The sequence below is a fragment of the Engystomops pustulosus genome, unplaced genomic scaffold (genome assembly GCF_040894005.1).
Source record: "Engystomops pustulosus unplaced genomic scaffold, aEngPut4.maternal MAT_SCAFFOLD_465, whole genome shotgun sequence".
Lineage (NCBI taxonomy): Eukaryota > Metazoa > Chordata > Amphibia > Anura > Leptodactylidae > Engystomops > Engystomops pustulosus.
This window is the reverse complement of record NW_027285344.1, coordinates 12,251-27,500: the sequence shown is the minus strand read 5'-3', so window position 1 is coordinate 27,500 and position 15,250 is coordinate 12,251.

Below are 15,250 nucleotides of genomic sequence, written 5' to 3'. Positions count from 1 at the left end.
CTCGCCCCGACGAGAGGCCCAACCGAAAGAGTGGAAAGGGGCAGAGATTTCCAGGGTCGCCCCACCAGGGATGCAATACCCCAGTGCAGACTGTCGGCCCTGCCCCGAACCTACTCGGTGGTTTGAAGGTTAACCTCTTGGGGAAAAGCAGCGATTCGCCTCGCGGTGCGTGCCTCCGCGGATCTAAACCCCTCGATCGATGTGGGGCCAGAGGACCCCCTTTTCCCCCGTACGAAACGGCCGGCTCACCATGGGCTCGACATCCGTGGGTCGGAGAGTTGAGCGCTTACGCGCGGCGGGACCTTATAACCTGCAGCGGCTGAGGAGCGAAGATTTCCAGGGTGGGCCCCCGGGGATGCCATACCCCGAGCAGCCAGTCGGCCCCGCTCCTAGCGCGCTGACGAGCAATGGAGTCTTCCCCGCGGCAGCCACCGCCCTCGCCTCGCCGTCGGTCGATGAAGAGCCGAGTTCGCCCTCCTCTGCTCGGGACTCGGAAACGGCCTGGCCTTCGCCTACTCCGTCGGGCAACTGCCTTCCGCCAGCCCCTTCCCTCGAATCCCCTTCTTCCATTTTAGACCCGATCAGGGGATTGGTCAGCCCAGCCCTGGGGTAGGAAGAGGGGTTGGGGTCGGTTCGGCTTCCGGTGCCCCGCTCGGCCAAAGGTCCCCTCGCTTTGGAAGCAGAGGGTGCCGGGGTTATTTTCGGCTTGACGCCTAGTCCGGTCCCTGCCGGTTCCCGTGGAGGCCCGCGGTCAAAACCAGCTCCCCGGCTGTCGGAGCCGGAGCCCCGCAGCCCGAGCGGACGCACCGAGTCCCTCATGTAAGGGATAGCCGCCCCTACGGAACGGCCCCGGACTGGGACCAGGCACCCCCAGGCGCCGAAGGGGTGGGTCGGCCGTGTTGCCGAAGCTTAGCCGGCGCTGATGACCGCAGCCCCTAACGATGCCCACAGGCGGGGGAGCCAAGGAGAGCACTAGGAAGACGTGGCGGGGTCGGACGGCTCAATTTCCAGGGTGGGACCCCGGGGGTTCAGTACCCCGGGCATCCGGTCGGTTTCGCCGGCGCGACCCCAAGCCTTCCACGGCCCCTTCGTGGGTGCAGGGATACCGTGCAGGGTGCAGGCTTAGACGCCAATTCCCCAGAAGTTTTAGGGATAGGGTTTGTCCGGGCGCCACCGCAGCGACAACCTCGCAAGAAGCTCTCTTCCACAAAAGCACGGGCAACGTTCGTGTGCGAGTGTTGGTCTCCCATGGTCTACCGACTCCCCCGGGCGGCCCAAGCGTTACGCCCACGGCCGGGCCCTCGAGCAGGCGCACCCTGGTGCCTCTCGTAAGGGAAGGCTACGGTCCTCAACCCCTCGTATGGCGGGAGGGCGCATTTGAAACGCTAAAGGACGAGCCCTGTTCGGGACCTGGCGGGGATCCGCGGATTGGCGAGAGGGATGGGTCTGCCGTTGGTCAGAGGGGACGCACCCCTGGGACGCAGTTTGGCATTAGCGACCGATGGCCCATCTACGACCATGTACTCCGGGAGCGCCAAGGAGGACGCGGGTGGGCTTTGGGGGCAGACTCAATTTCCAGGGTCTGGGCGCCGGGGGTGCAATACCCTTAAGCGCTCATGTCGGTTTCGTCTGCCGCCCGCCTCTGGCCCGGCTCCTAGTGACGGGTGCTGTGAACGTGCGATCGTGCTTGCGGTTGAAGAGTTCAAAGGCTACCGCTGGGGATAACACGCCCGGGGAATTTAGAAACCCCCCCCTCCGCTACAATCTCTGCTTCTGCCGGACTCGGAGGGGAGCCGCCCCGGGGGCGACCGCTCCCTCTCCTCTTCCGCGGCGTGCCGCGCGCTTCGCCGTCAGCAGCGGAGCGAACCTTTTTCTCGGTCCGCAGCTCTTCAGGCGTAGGCGGGCAGCGCTAACAGGGTACACTGGGGACCACTCGACCGCAACCGCTCCTCCGACCGACGAGCATACCTACCGCGGATACGCCACGGTGGGTCTAAGCCTCGTCGCCGCCGCGAGGAGCAGGCGGGAGCCGTCCCTTTTCGTGCTGCGGAAATAAACCGTGGACACAGAGGTGTGTCTGCGCTCTCCGACCGGGCGGGGGGCGATTGGACTTGCCCGAGGGACACTAGGCGAGGCGCTGCCGCGGGAGCCGGAGCTCCGCGCTGGACGCTGCCGCCGCCGCCGCCGCCCCCCACCCACGGTACGGTGGAGTACGCCCGTTCCATACGCTTCGTAGCAAACCTCAGCCGAAGCAGAGAGTCCTACCGCTGTGGCAGGAGCGGGGCCGTGCGAGGACCACACTGGCACCGCGCTACACAACCTTAGGCAGAGGACCACAGCCGCTCACGGGGAGCGGGGATTGATGCGCGACCAAGACTGAGGCTAAGGAACGCTTTACCATAAACCGGCCGGGGCCAATACCCCTGACCGAGCAAAGTGCCCTGCCCCGCCGGATCGCGCTGTGTCAGATCGATCAAAAGAGCGGAGAGCCGAGACTCTACCGCTGGGAGTTTGTGGAGAACGGCCTGGCTTGCGTCCCGTCCTCCCGCCCTCGACCTCACATGGCTAGCCTCACCCGCCGGGAGCCACCCCATTGGGGACCGTAGGGCGGAGAAGGGGTCTCCGCGTCCGGAATTTACTTGTGGAGAACGGCCTGGCTTACGTCCCGTCCTCCGCCCTCGACCTCACATGGCTAGCCTCACCCGCCGGGCGCCACCCCATTGGGGACCGTAGGGCGGAGAAGGGGTCTCCGCGTCCGGAATTTACTTGTGGAGAACGGCCTGGCTTACGTCCCGTCCTCCCGCCCTCGACCTCACACGGCTAGCCTCACCCGCCGGGCGCCACCCCATTGGGGACCGTAGGGCGGAGAAGGGGTCTCCGCGTCCGGAATTTACTTGTGGAGAACGGCCTGGCTTACGTCCCGTCCTCCCGCCCTCGACCTCACATGGCTAGCCTCACCCGCCGGGCGCCACCCCATTGGGGACCGTAGGGCGGAGAAGGGGTCTCCGCGTACGGAATTTCTTGTGGAGAACGGCCTGGCTTACGTCCCGTCCTCCCATGGCTAGCCTCACCCGCCGGGCGCCACCCCATTGGGGACCGTAGGGCGGAGAAGGGGTCTCCGCGTCCGGAATTTCTTGTGGAGAACGGCCTGGCTTACGTCCCGTCCTCCCGCCCTCGACCTCACATGGCTAGCCTACCCCGCCGGGCGCCGCTCCATTGGGGATACGGTACGGCAAAGCGCGACGCCGCACGATGCCAACACTTTGTGCAAAAACCTGGCAGAGTCGACCAAAACCTCGCTTCTTTGACCGGTATTTTTGATGCTTTTCTCTGCCGCCGAAGGTGCACTGAGGGTCGGATCGCCCAAAATTTTTACCGGTCGTTTTGGTCTGCGGTTCTTCCGAGAGGTGCCCGCCTGACAGTTCTTTTTCAGCAGCCTCCGAAAGGCCATCCAGCGGGCAAGCCAGGGGTTGGCAGCCGCCGGCGGTGAGCCTTCCCCGGCCGGGGCAGACGGCTCCGACCGCAAATTTTTTCGACTTTCGCCGAGGCCAAAACCCCATGCACTTTTAAAGCCTGCCCGCAGCGCCGTCTCCTGTCAGACGTCCCTTGCCGCCTGCGGTGGTCCTCGCCCGGCAGAGAGAAGCCGGAGTCGCCCCCTCTCCGGTTCTTTTTCACCATTCCGGAGCTCTGAAATCTGCCGGACACCGAGTGACCGAGGACGCTTCCAGGAGGGCGGCAGCGAGAGGCAGAGTGCCACCGGTCGGGTCGCCGGTTCTCCCACACTTTGAAAATTTTTCGCTTGTTCTGGTGGGATGGAGAGAGAGCGTGGCTTATGCGCCCTCTGCCCCGCGGTCCGCCCTGGCTGGCCTTACGCCGGTGGTTCGCCAGGCCACCGGCACCTTGTACGGCGGGGACGGCGTGGCTTATGCGCCCGTCAACCCACCTACTCGCCCCGGCTAGCCTTTTACCCGGAGGGCGCCACGCTCCGGGTACCAGTGAGCGGCACGAACCCAGTCATACCATGCCGCTCACCTCGCGCCCTCTCCGGCCTCCGCCGCGGAGACCTCCCGCTAGGACCTGCGGGGGCGATTTCTGCCAAAATCTACAAAGTCCCCGATGGTTAAGGACGTAGACTGTTGAGCGGGACCTACACACTCTTGTAGCCGATGGGGCTCGCCATTTCCCGCAGAAAATGGACCACCTCCCGCAGAGGAACATGAAATGCCCCTTCCCGCGGGACCCGAAGGACCGCTCTGTCCGAGCAGGCCTCCAGGACCACGGCACGCAAAAGCGACTCAGTCCCGCTGGCATTACGGATCTGACTTTGTGCAAAAACCAGGCAGAGTCGACCAAAACCTCCCTTCTTTGACCGGTGTTTTTGTTGCTTTTCTCTGCCGCCGAAGGTGCACTGAGGGTCGGATCGCCCAAAATTTTTACCGGTCGTTTTGGTCTGCGGTTCTTCCGAGAGGTGCCCGCCTGACAGTTCTTTTTCAGCAGCCTCCGAAAGGGCATCCAGCGGGCAAGCCAGGGGTTGGCAGCCGCCGGCGGTGAGCCTTCCCCGGCCGGGGCAGACAGCTCCGACCGCAAATTTTTTTCGACTTTCGCCGAGGCCAAAACCCCATGCACTTTTAAAGCCTGGCCCGCAGCGCCGTCTCCTGGCAGACGTCCCTTGCCGCCTGCGGCTGCGGTGGTCCTCGCCCGGCAGAGAGAAGCCGGTTTCGCCTCTCACCGGTTCTTTTCACCATTCCGGAGCTCTGAAATCTGCCGGACACCGAGTGACCGAGGACGCTTCCAGGAGGGCGGCAGCGAGAGGCAGAGTGCCACCGGTCGGGTCCCCGGTTCTCCCACACTTTGAAAATTTTCGCTTGTTCTGGTGGGATGGAGAGAGAGCGTGGCTTATGCGCCCTCTGCCCCGCGGTACGCCCTTGGCTAGCCTTACGCCGGTGGTTCGCCAGGCCACCGGCACCTTGTACAGCGGGGACGGCGTGGCTTATGCGCCCTCTGCCCCGCGGTCCGCCCTGTCTAGCCTTACGCCGGTGGTTCGCCAGGCCACCGGCACCTTGTACGGCGGGGACGGCGTGGCTTATGCGCCCGTCAACCCACCTGCTCGCCCCGGCTAGCCTTTTACCCGGAGGGCGCCACGCTCCGGGTAGCAGTGAGCGGCACGAGCCCCAGTCATACCATGCCGCTCACCTCGCACCTTTTCCGGCCTCCGCCGCGGAGACCTCCCGCTAGGACATGCGGGGGGCGATCTTGACCAAAATCTACAAAGTCCCCGATGGTTAAGGACGTAGACTGTTGAGCGGGACCTACACACTCTTGCAGCCGAAGGGGCTCGCCATTTCCCGCAGAAAATGGACCACCTCCCGCAGAGGAACATGAAATGCCCCTTCCCGCGGGACCCGAAAGGACCGCCCTGTCCGAGCAGGCCTCCAGGACCACGGCACGCAAAAGCGACTCAGTCCCGCTGGCATTACGGATCTGACTTAGTGCAAAAACCTGGCAGAGTCGACCAAAACTCCCCTTCTCTGACCGGTATTTTGTTGCTTTTCTCTGCCGCCGAAGGTGCACTACGGGTCGGATCGCCCAAAATTTTTACCGGTCGTTTTGGTCTGCGGTTCTTCCGAGAGGTGCCCGCCTGACAGTTCTTTTTCAGAAGCCTCCGAAAGGCCATCCAGCGGGCAAGCCATGAGTTGGCAGCCGCCGGCGGTGAGCCTTCCCCGGCCGGGGCAGACAGCTCCGACCGCATAATTTTTTCGACTTTTGCCGAGGCCAAAACCCCATGCACTTTTAAAGCCTGCCCGCAGCGCCGTCTCCTGTCAGACGTCCCCGCCGCCTGCGGTGGTCCTCGCCCGGCAGAGAGAAGCCGGAGTCGCCCTCTCTCCGGTTCTTTTTCACCATTCCGGAGGTCTGAAATCTGCCGTACTCCGAGTGACCGAGGACGCTTCCAGGAGGACGGCAGCGAGAGGCAGAGTGCCACCGGTCGGGAAGCCGGTTCTCCCACACTTTGAAAATTTTCGCTTGTGCTGGTGGGATGGAGAGAGAGCGTGGCTTATGCGCCCTCTGCCCCGCGGTACGCCCTTGGCTAGCCTTACGCCGGTGGTTCGCCAGGCCACCGGCACCTTGACGGCGGGGACGGCGTGGCTTATGCGCCCGTCAACCCACCTACTCGCCCCGGCTAGCCTTTTACCCGGAGGGCGCCACGCTCCGGGTAGCAGTGAGCGGCACGAGCCCAGTCATACCATGCCGCTCACCTCGCACCTTTTCCGGCCTCCGCCGCGGAGACCTCCCGCTAGGACATGCGGGGGGCGATCTTGACCAAAATCTACAAAGTCCCCGATGGTTAAGGACGTAGACTGTTGAGCGGGACCTACACACTCTTGCAGCCGAAGGGGCTCGCCATTTCCCGCAGAAAATGGACCACCTCCCGCAGAGGAACATGAAATTGCCCCTTCCCGCGGGACCCGAAGGACCACTCTGTCCGAGCAGGCTTCCAGGACCACGGCACGCAAGAGCGACTCAGTCCGCTGCATTACGGATCTGACTTAGTGCAAAAACCTGGCAGAGTCGACCAAAACTCCCCTTCTCTGACCGGTATTTTTGTTGCTTTTCTCTGCCGCCGAAGGTGCACTACGGGTCGGATCGCCCAAAATTTTTACCGTCGTTTTGGTCTGCGGTTCTTCCGAGAGGTGCCCGCCTGACAGTTCTTTTTCAGCAGCCTCCGAAAGGCCATCCAGCGGGCAAGCCAGGGGTTGGCAGCCGCCGGCGGTGAGCCTTCCCCGGCCGGGGCAGACAGCTCCGACCGCATAATTTTTTCGACTTTCGCCGAGGCCAAAACCCCATGCACTTTTAAAGCCTGCCCGCAGCGCCGTCTCCTGTCAGACGTCCCCGCCGCCTGCGGTGGTCCTCGCCCGGCAGAGAGAAGCCGGAGTCGCCCTCTCTCCGGTTCTTTTTCACCATTCCGGAGCTCTTAAATCTGCCATACTCCGAGTGACCGAGGACGCTTCCAGGAGGGCGGCAGCGAGAGGCAGAGTGCAACCGGTCGGGAAGCCGGTTCTCCCACACTTTGAAAATTTTTCGCTTGTGCTGGTGGGATGGAGAGAGAGCGTGGCTTATGCGCCCTCTGCCCCGCGGTACGCCCTTGGCTAGCCTTACGCCGGTGGTTCGCCAGGCCACCGGCACCTTGTACGGCGGGGACGGCGTTGCTTATGCGCCCGTCATCCCACCTACTCGCCCCGGCTAGCCTTTTACCCGGAGGGCGCCACGCTCCGGGTAGCAGTGAGCGGCACGAGCCCAGTCATACCATGCCGCTCACCTCGCACCTTTTCCGGCCTCCGCCGCGGAGACCTCACGCTCTGTTCTGCGGAGAGCGATTTTGGGCAAAATCTACAAAGTCCCCGATGGTTAAGGACGTAGACTGTTCAGCGGGACCTACACACTCTTGTAGCCGAAGGGGCTCGCCATTTCCCGCAGAAAATGGATCACCTCCCGCAGAGGAACATGAAATGCCCCTTCCCGCGGGACCCGCAGGACCGCTCTGTCCGAGCAGGCCTCCAGGACCACGGCACGCAAAAGCGACTCAGTCCCGCTGGCATTACGGATCTGACTTAGTGCAAAAACCTGGCAGAGTCGACCAAAACTCCCCTTCTCTGACCGGTATTTTTGTTGCTTTTCTCTGCCGCCGAAGGTGCACTACGGGTCGGATCGCCCAAAATTTTTACCGGTCGTTTTGGTCTGCGGTTCTTCCGAGAGGTGCCCGCCTGACAGTTCTTTTTCAGAAGCCTCCGAAAGGGCATCCAGCGGGCAAGCCAGGGGTTGGCAGCCGCCGGCGGTGAGCCTTCCCCGGCCGGGGCAGACAGCTCCGACCGCATAATTTTTTCGACTTTTGCCGAGGCCAAAACCCCATGCACTTTAAAGCCTGCCCGCAGCGCCGTCTCCTGTCAGACGTCCCCGCCGCCTGCGGTGGTCCTCGCCCGGCAGAGAGAAGCCGGAGTCGCCCTCTCTCCGGTTCTTTTTCACCATTCCGGAGCTCTTAAATCTGCCGTACTCCGAGTGACCGAGGACGCTTCCAGGAGGGCGGCAGCGAGAGGCAGAGTGCCACCGGTCGGGAAGCCGGTTCTCCCACACTTTGAAAATATTTCGCTTGTGCTGGTGGGATGGAGAGAGAGCGTGGCTTATGCGCCCTCTGCCCCGCGGTCCGCCCTGGCTAGCCTTACGCCGGTGGTTCGCCAGGCCACCGGCACCTTGTACGGCGGGGACGGCGTTGCTTATGCGCCCGTCATCCCACCTACTCGCCCCGGCTAGCCTTTTACCCGGAGGGCGCCACGCTCCGGGTAGCAGTGAGCGGCACGAGCCCAGTCATACCATGCCGCTCACCTCGCACCTTTTCCGGCCTCCGCCGCGGAGACCTCACGCTCTGTTCTGCGGAGAGCGATTTTGGGCAAAATCTACAAAGTCCCCGATGGTTAAGGACGTAGACTGTTGAGCGGGACCTACACACTCTTGTAGCCGAAGGGGCTCGCCATTTCCCGCAGAAAATGGATCACCTCCCGCAGAGGAACATGAAATGCCCCTTCCCGCGGGACCCGAAGGACCGCTCTGTCCGAGCAGGCCTCCAGGACCACGGCACGCAAAAGCGACTCAGTCCCGCTGGCATTACGGATCTGACTTAGTGCAAAAACCTGGCAGAGTCGACCAAAACTCCCCTTCTCTGACCGGTATTTTTGCTGCTTTTCTCTGCCGCCGAAGGTGCACTACGTGTCGGATCGCCCAAAATTTTTACCGGTCGTTTTGGTCTGCGGTTCTTCCGAGAGGTGCCCGCCTGACAGTTCTTTTTCAGCAGCCTCCGAAAGGGCATCCAGCGGGCAAGCCAGGGGTTGGCAGCCGCCGGCGGTGAGCCTTCCCCGGCCGGGGCAGACAGCTCCGACCGCATAATTTTTTCGAACTTCTCCGAGGTCAAAATCCCAGGCACTCCGACGGAAGGTCCGCCGCGCGTCTCCCGTCTGACGTCCCCGCCGCTCGCGGTGGTCCTCGCCCGGCAGGGAGCTGCCGGATTCGCCCTCTTACCGGTTCTTTTTCACCTTTCCGGAGCTCTGATATCTGCCGCACACACAGTGACCGAGGACGCTTCCAGGAGGGCGGCAGCGAGAGGCAGAGGCCACCGGGCGGGTCCTCGGTTCTCCCACACTTAGAAAATTTTTGCGCTTGTGCTGGTGCGAGGACGTAGGTCTTTCGACCGGGGCAAGCCTGGAGGGCGGTAGCCGGGATTGGCGCCCTATTCCCGGCTAGCTCTCGGAGGCTTCACCCGGTTGGAGGTTGGAGCTCCGACTTCCATGGGCATGTTCCTCACCGGGACCTACGACCAAGTGTGGCCGAGGGACAGTGACACATTCCCGGGTAGCCTGAGTGGCTGCTCCCGCTGAGCTACTTCCATGGGCACTATTCCTCCCCGGGACTTGCCGCCAAGTCTTGGCCGGGGGACAGTGACACATTCCCGGGTAGCCTGAGTGGCTTCTCCCGCTGAGCTCTTACTTCCATGGGCATGTTCCTCACCGGGACCAACTACCAAGTGTGGCCGGGTTTCGAGCTCCAAACTCGGCTTGCACTTGGTCGCTTGGGGGGTCCCCTCCGCTCCGGGAAGGGCGCCCTCCAGCGGGCAGACGAGGGTACTTCTAGTCTGCCCGAGCTCCATGGGGCCCCTCTCGCCCCTAGGCTCCCCGCCCAGGGTTCCAGGGTCCCGGATAAAGCCACCCTGCCGAGTTCGGTATAGGGTACCGGGCCTGGCTGGAATCACGCCGGGATCGGTGAGACCTCCTCGGCCGCGGCTCAGCCTCCAAACTCCCTTTCGCGGTTCTCTTCCCTTCAACTTCCATGGGCATGTTCCACACCGGGACCTCCGACCAAGTGTGGCCGGGGAACAGTCACCCATGCCCGGGTAGCCTCAGCGGCTGCTCCCGCTGAGGTCAACTTGGAGGTTGGAGCTCCGACTTCCATGGGCACTATTCCTCCCCGGGACCTGCCGCCAAGTCTGGCCGGGGGACAGTGACACATTCCCGGGTAGCCCTGAGCGGCTGCTCCCGCTGAACTCTTACTTCCATGGGCATGTTCCTCATCAGGAACCAACGACCAAGTGTGGCCCAGGGACAGTGACACATTCCCGGTTAGCCTGAGTGGCTGCTCCCGCTGAGCTACTTCCATGAGCACTATTCCTCCCCGGGACCTGCCGCCAAGTCCGGCCGGGGGACAGTGACACATTCCCGGGTAGCCTGAGCGGCTGCTCCCGCTGAGCTACTTCCATGGGCACTATTCCTCCCCGGGACTTGCCGCCAAGTCTTGGCCGGGGGACAGTGACACATTGCCGGGTAGCCTGAGTGGCTGCTCCCGCTGAGCTCTTACTTCCATGGGCATGTTCCTCACCGGGACATACTACCAAGTGTGGCCGGGTTTCGAGCTCCAAACTCGGCTTGCACTTGGTCGCTTGGGGGTCCCCTCCGCTCCGGGAAGGGCGCCCTCCAGCGGGCAGACGAGGGTACTTCTAGTCTGCCCGAGCTCCATGGGGCCCCTCTCGCCCCTAGGCTCCCCGCCCAGGGTTCCAGGGTCCCGGATACAGCCACCCTGCCGAGTTCGGTATAGGGTACCGGGCCTGGCTGGAATCACGCCGGGATCGGTGAGACCTCCTCGGCCGCGGCTCAGCCTCCAAACTCCCTTTCGCGGTTCTCTTCCCTTCAACTTCCATGGGCATGTTCCACACCGGGACCTCCGACCAAGTGTGGCCGGGGAACAGTCACCCATGCCCGGGTAGCCTCAGCGGCTGCTCCCGCTGAGGTCAACTTGGAGGTTGGAGCTCCGACTTCCATGGGCACTATTCCTCCCCGGGACCTGCCGCCAAGTCTGGCCGGGGGACAGTGACACATTCCCGGGTAGCCCTGAGCGGCTGCTCCCGCTGAACTCTTACTTCCATGGGCATGTTCCTCATCAGGAACCAACGACCAAGTGTGGCCCAGGGACAGTGACACATTCCCGGTTAGCCTGAGTGGCTGCTCCCGCTGAGCTACTTCCATGAGCACTATTCCTCCCCGGGACCTGCCGCCAAGTCTGGCCGGGGGACAGTGACACATTCCCGGGTAGCCTGAGCGGCTGCTCCCGCTGAGCTACTTCCATGGGCACTATTCCTCCCCGGGACTTGCCGCCAAGTCTTGGCCGGGGGACAGTGACACATTGCCGGGTAGCCTGAGTGGCTGCTCCCGCTGAGCTCTTACTTCCATGGGCATGTTCCTCACCGGGACATACTACCAAGTGTGGCCGGGTTTCGAGCTCCAAACTCGGCTTGCACTTGGTCGCTTGGGGGTCCCCTCCGCTCCGGGAAGGGCGCCCTCCAGCGGGCAGACGAGGGTACTTCTAGTCTGCCCGAGCTCCATGGGGCCCCTCTCGCCCCTAGGCTCCCCGCCCAGGGTTCCAGGGTCCCGGATACAGCCACCCTGCCGAGTTCGGTATAGGGTACCGGGCCTGGCTGGAATCACGCCGGGATCGGTGAGACCTCCTCGGCCGCGGCTCAGCCTCCAAACTCCCTTTCGCGGTTCTCTTCCCTTCAACTTCCATGGGCATGTTCCACACCGGGACCTCCGACCAAGTGTGGCCGGGGAACAGTCACCCATGCCCGGGTAGCCTCAGCGGCTGCTCCCGCTGAGGTCAACTTGGAGGTTGGAGCTCCGACTTCCATGGGCACTATTCCTCCCCGGGACCTGCCGCCAAGTCTGGCCGGGGGACAGTGACACATTCCCGGGTAGCTTGAGCGGCTTCTCCCGCTGAACTCTTACTTCCATGGGCATGTTCCTCATCAGGAACCAACGACCAAGTGGGGCCCAGGGACAGTGACACATTCCCGGGTAGCCTCAGCAGCTGCTCCCGCTGAGCTACTTCCATGAGCACTATTCCTCCCCGGGACCTGCCGCCAAGTCTGGCCGGGGGACAGTGACACATTCCCGGGTAGCCTGAGCGGCTGCTCCCGCTGGGCTACTTCCATGGGCACTATTCCTCCCCGGGACCTGCCGCCAAGTCTGGCCGGGGGACAGTGACACATTCCCGGGTAGCCTGAGTGGCTGCTCCCGCTGAGCTCTTACTTCCATGGGCATGTTCCTCACCGGGACATACTACCAAGTGTGGCCGGGTTTCGAGCTCCAAACTCGGCTTGCACTTGGTCGCTTGGGGGGTCCCCTCCGCTCCGGGAAGGGCGCCCTCCAGCGGGCAGACGAGGGTACTTCTAGTCTGCCCGAGCTCCATGGGGCCCCTCTCGCCCCTAGGCTCCCCGCCCAGGGTTCCAGGGTCCCGGATACAGCCACCCTGTCGAGTTCGGTATAGGGTACCGGGCCTGGCTGGAATCACGCCGGGATCGGTGAGACCTCCTCGGCCGCGGCTCAGCCTCCAAACTCCCTTTCGCGGTTCTCTTCCCTTCAACTTCCATGGGCATGTTCCACACCGGGACCTCCGACCAAGTGTGGCCGGGGAACAGTCACCCAGGCCCGGGTAGCCTCAGCGGCTGCTCCCGCTGAGGTCAACTTGGAGGTTGGAGCTCCGACTTCCATGGGCACTATTCCTCCCCGGGACCTGCCGCCAAGTCTGGCCGGGGGACAGTGACACATTCCCGGGTAGCCTGAGCGGCTGCTCCCGCTGAACTCTTTAGTTCCATGGGCATGTTCCTCATCAGGAATCAACGACCAAGTGTGGCCGAGGGACAGTGACACATTCCCGGGTAGCCTCAGCAGCTGCTCCCGCTGAGCTACTTCCATGAGCACTATTCCTCCCCGGGACCTGCCGCCAAGTCTGGCCGGGGGACAGTGACACATTCCCGGGTAGCCTGAGTGGCTGCTCCCGCTGAGCTACTTCCATGGGAACTATTCCTCCCCGGGACTTGCCGCCAAGTCTTGGCCGGGGGACAGTGACACATTCCCGGGTAGCCTGAGTGGCTGCTCCCGCTGAGCTACTTCCATGGGAACTATTCCTCCCCGGGACTTGCCGCCAAGTCTTGGCCGGGGGACAGTGACACATTCCCGTGTAGCCTGAGTGGCTGCTCCCGCTGAGCTCTTACTTCCATGGGCATGTTCCTCACCGGGACATACTACCAAGTGTGGCCGGGTTTCGAGCTCCAAACTCGGCTTGCACTTGGTCGCTTGGGGGGTCCCCTCCGCTCCGGGAAGGGCGCCCTCCAGCGGGCAGACGAGGGTACTTCTAGTCTGCCCGAGCTCCATGGGGCCCCTCTCGCCCCTAGGCTCCCGGCCCAGGGTTCCAGGGTCGCGGATCCAGCCACCATGCGGAGTTCGGTTTGGGTACCGGGCCTGGCAGAAATCACGCCGGGATCGGTGAGCCCTCCTCGGCCGCGGCTTCGCGCAAAAACTCCCTTTCGCGGTTCTCTTCACTTCAACTTCCATGGACACGTTCCACACTTGGACCTACGACCAAGTGTGCCCGGGGAACAGTAACCCATGCCCGGGCAGCCTCAGCAAGTGCTCCGGCTGAGGTCAGTTTGGAGGTTTGAGCTCCGACTTCCATGGCCATGTTCCTCACCGGGACCTACGACCAAGCGTGGCCGGGTTTCGAGCTCCAAACTCGGCTTGCACTTGGTGGCCAAGGGGGTCCCCTCCGCTCCGGGAAGGGCGCCCTCCAGCGGGCAGACGAGGTTACTTCTAGTCTGCCCGAGCTCCATGGGGCATTATTCCTCCCCGGGACTTGCCGCCAAGTCTGGCCGGGGGACAGTGACACTTGGCCGGGTAGGCGAAGTGGCTTCTCCCGCTGACTTGCCCCTTTGGAAGTAGGAGCTCCTACTTCCATGGGCATTATTCCTCCCCGGGACTTGCCGCCAAGTCTGGCCGGGGGACAGTGACACTTGGCCGGGTAGGCGAAGTGGCTTCTCCCGCTGACTTGCCCCTTTGGAAGTAGGAGCTCCTACTTCCATGGGCATTATTCCTCCCCGGGACTTGCCGCCAAGTCTGGCCGGGGGACAGTGACACTTGGCCGGGTAGGCGAAGTGGCTTCTCCCGCTGACTTGCCCCTTTGGAAGTAGGAGCTCTTACTTCCATGGGCATTATACCTCTCGAAGACTTAGAGCCAAGTGAGCTCCTACTTCCATGGGCATTATTCCTCCCCGGGACTTGCCGCCAAGTCTGGCCGGGGGACAGTGACACTTGGCCGGGTAGGCGAAGTGGCTTCTCCCGCTGACTTGCCCCTTTGGAAGTAGGAGCTCTTACTTCCATGGGCATTATACCTCTCGAAGACGTAGAGCCAAGTGAGCTCCTACTTCCATGGGCATTATTCCTCCCCGGGACTTGCCGCCAAGTCTGGCCGGGGGACAGTGACACTTGGCCGGGTAGGCCAAGTGGCTTCTCCCGCTGACTTGCCCCTTTGGAAGTAGGAGCTCCTACTTCCATGGGCATTATTCCTCCCCGGGACTTGCCGCCAAGTCTGGCCGGGGGACAGTGACACTTGGCCGGGTAGGCGAAGTGGCTTCTCCCGCTGACTTGCCCCTTTGGAAGTAGGAGCTCCTACTTCCATGGGCATTATTCCTCCCCGGGACTTGCCGCCAAGTCTGGCCGGGGGACAGTGACACTTGGCCGGGTAGGCGAAGTGGCTTCTCCCGCTGACTTGCCCCTTTGGAAGTAGGAGCTCTTACTTCCATGGGCATTATACCTCTCGAAGACTTAGAGCCAAGTGAGCTCCTACTTCCATGGGCATTATTCCTCCCCGGGACTTGCCGCCAAGTCTGGCCGGGGGACAGTGACACTTGGCCGGGTAGGCGAAGTGGCTTCTCCCGCTGACTTGCCCCTTTGGAAGTAGGAGCTCCTACTTCCATGGGCATTATTCCTCCCCGGGACTTGCCGCCAAGTCTGGCCGGGGGACAGTGACACTTGGCCGGGTAGGCGAAGTGGCTTCTCCCGCTGACTTGCCCCTTTGGAAGTAGGAGCTCCTACTTCCATGGGCATTATTCCTCCCCGGGACTTGCCGCCAAGTCTGGCCGGGGGACAGTGACACTTGGCCGGGTAGGCGAAGTGGCTTCTCCCGCTGACTTGCCCCTTTGGAAGTAGGAGCTCCTACTTCCATGGGCATTATTCCTCCCCGGGACTTGCCGCCAAGTCTGGCCGGGGGACAGTGACACTTGGCCGGGTAGGCGAAGTGGCTTCTCCCGCTTACTTGCCCCTTTGGAAGTAGGAGCTCCTACTTCCATGGGCATTATTCCTCCCCGGGACTTGCCGCCAAGTCT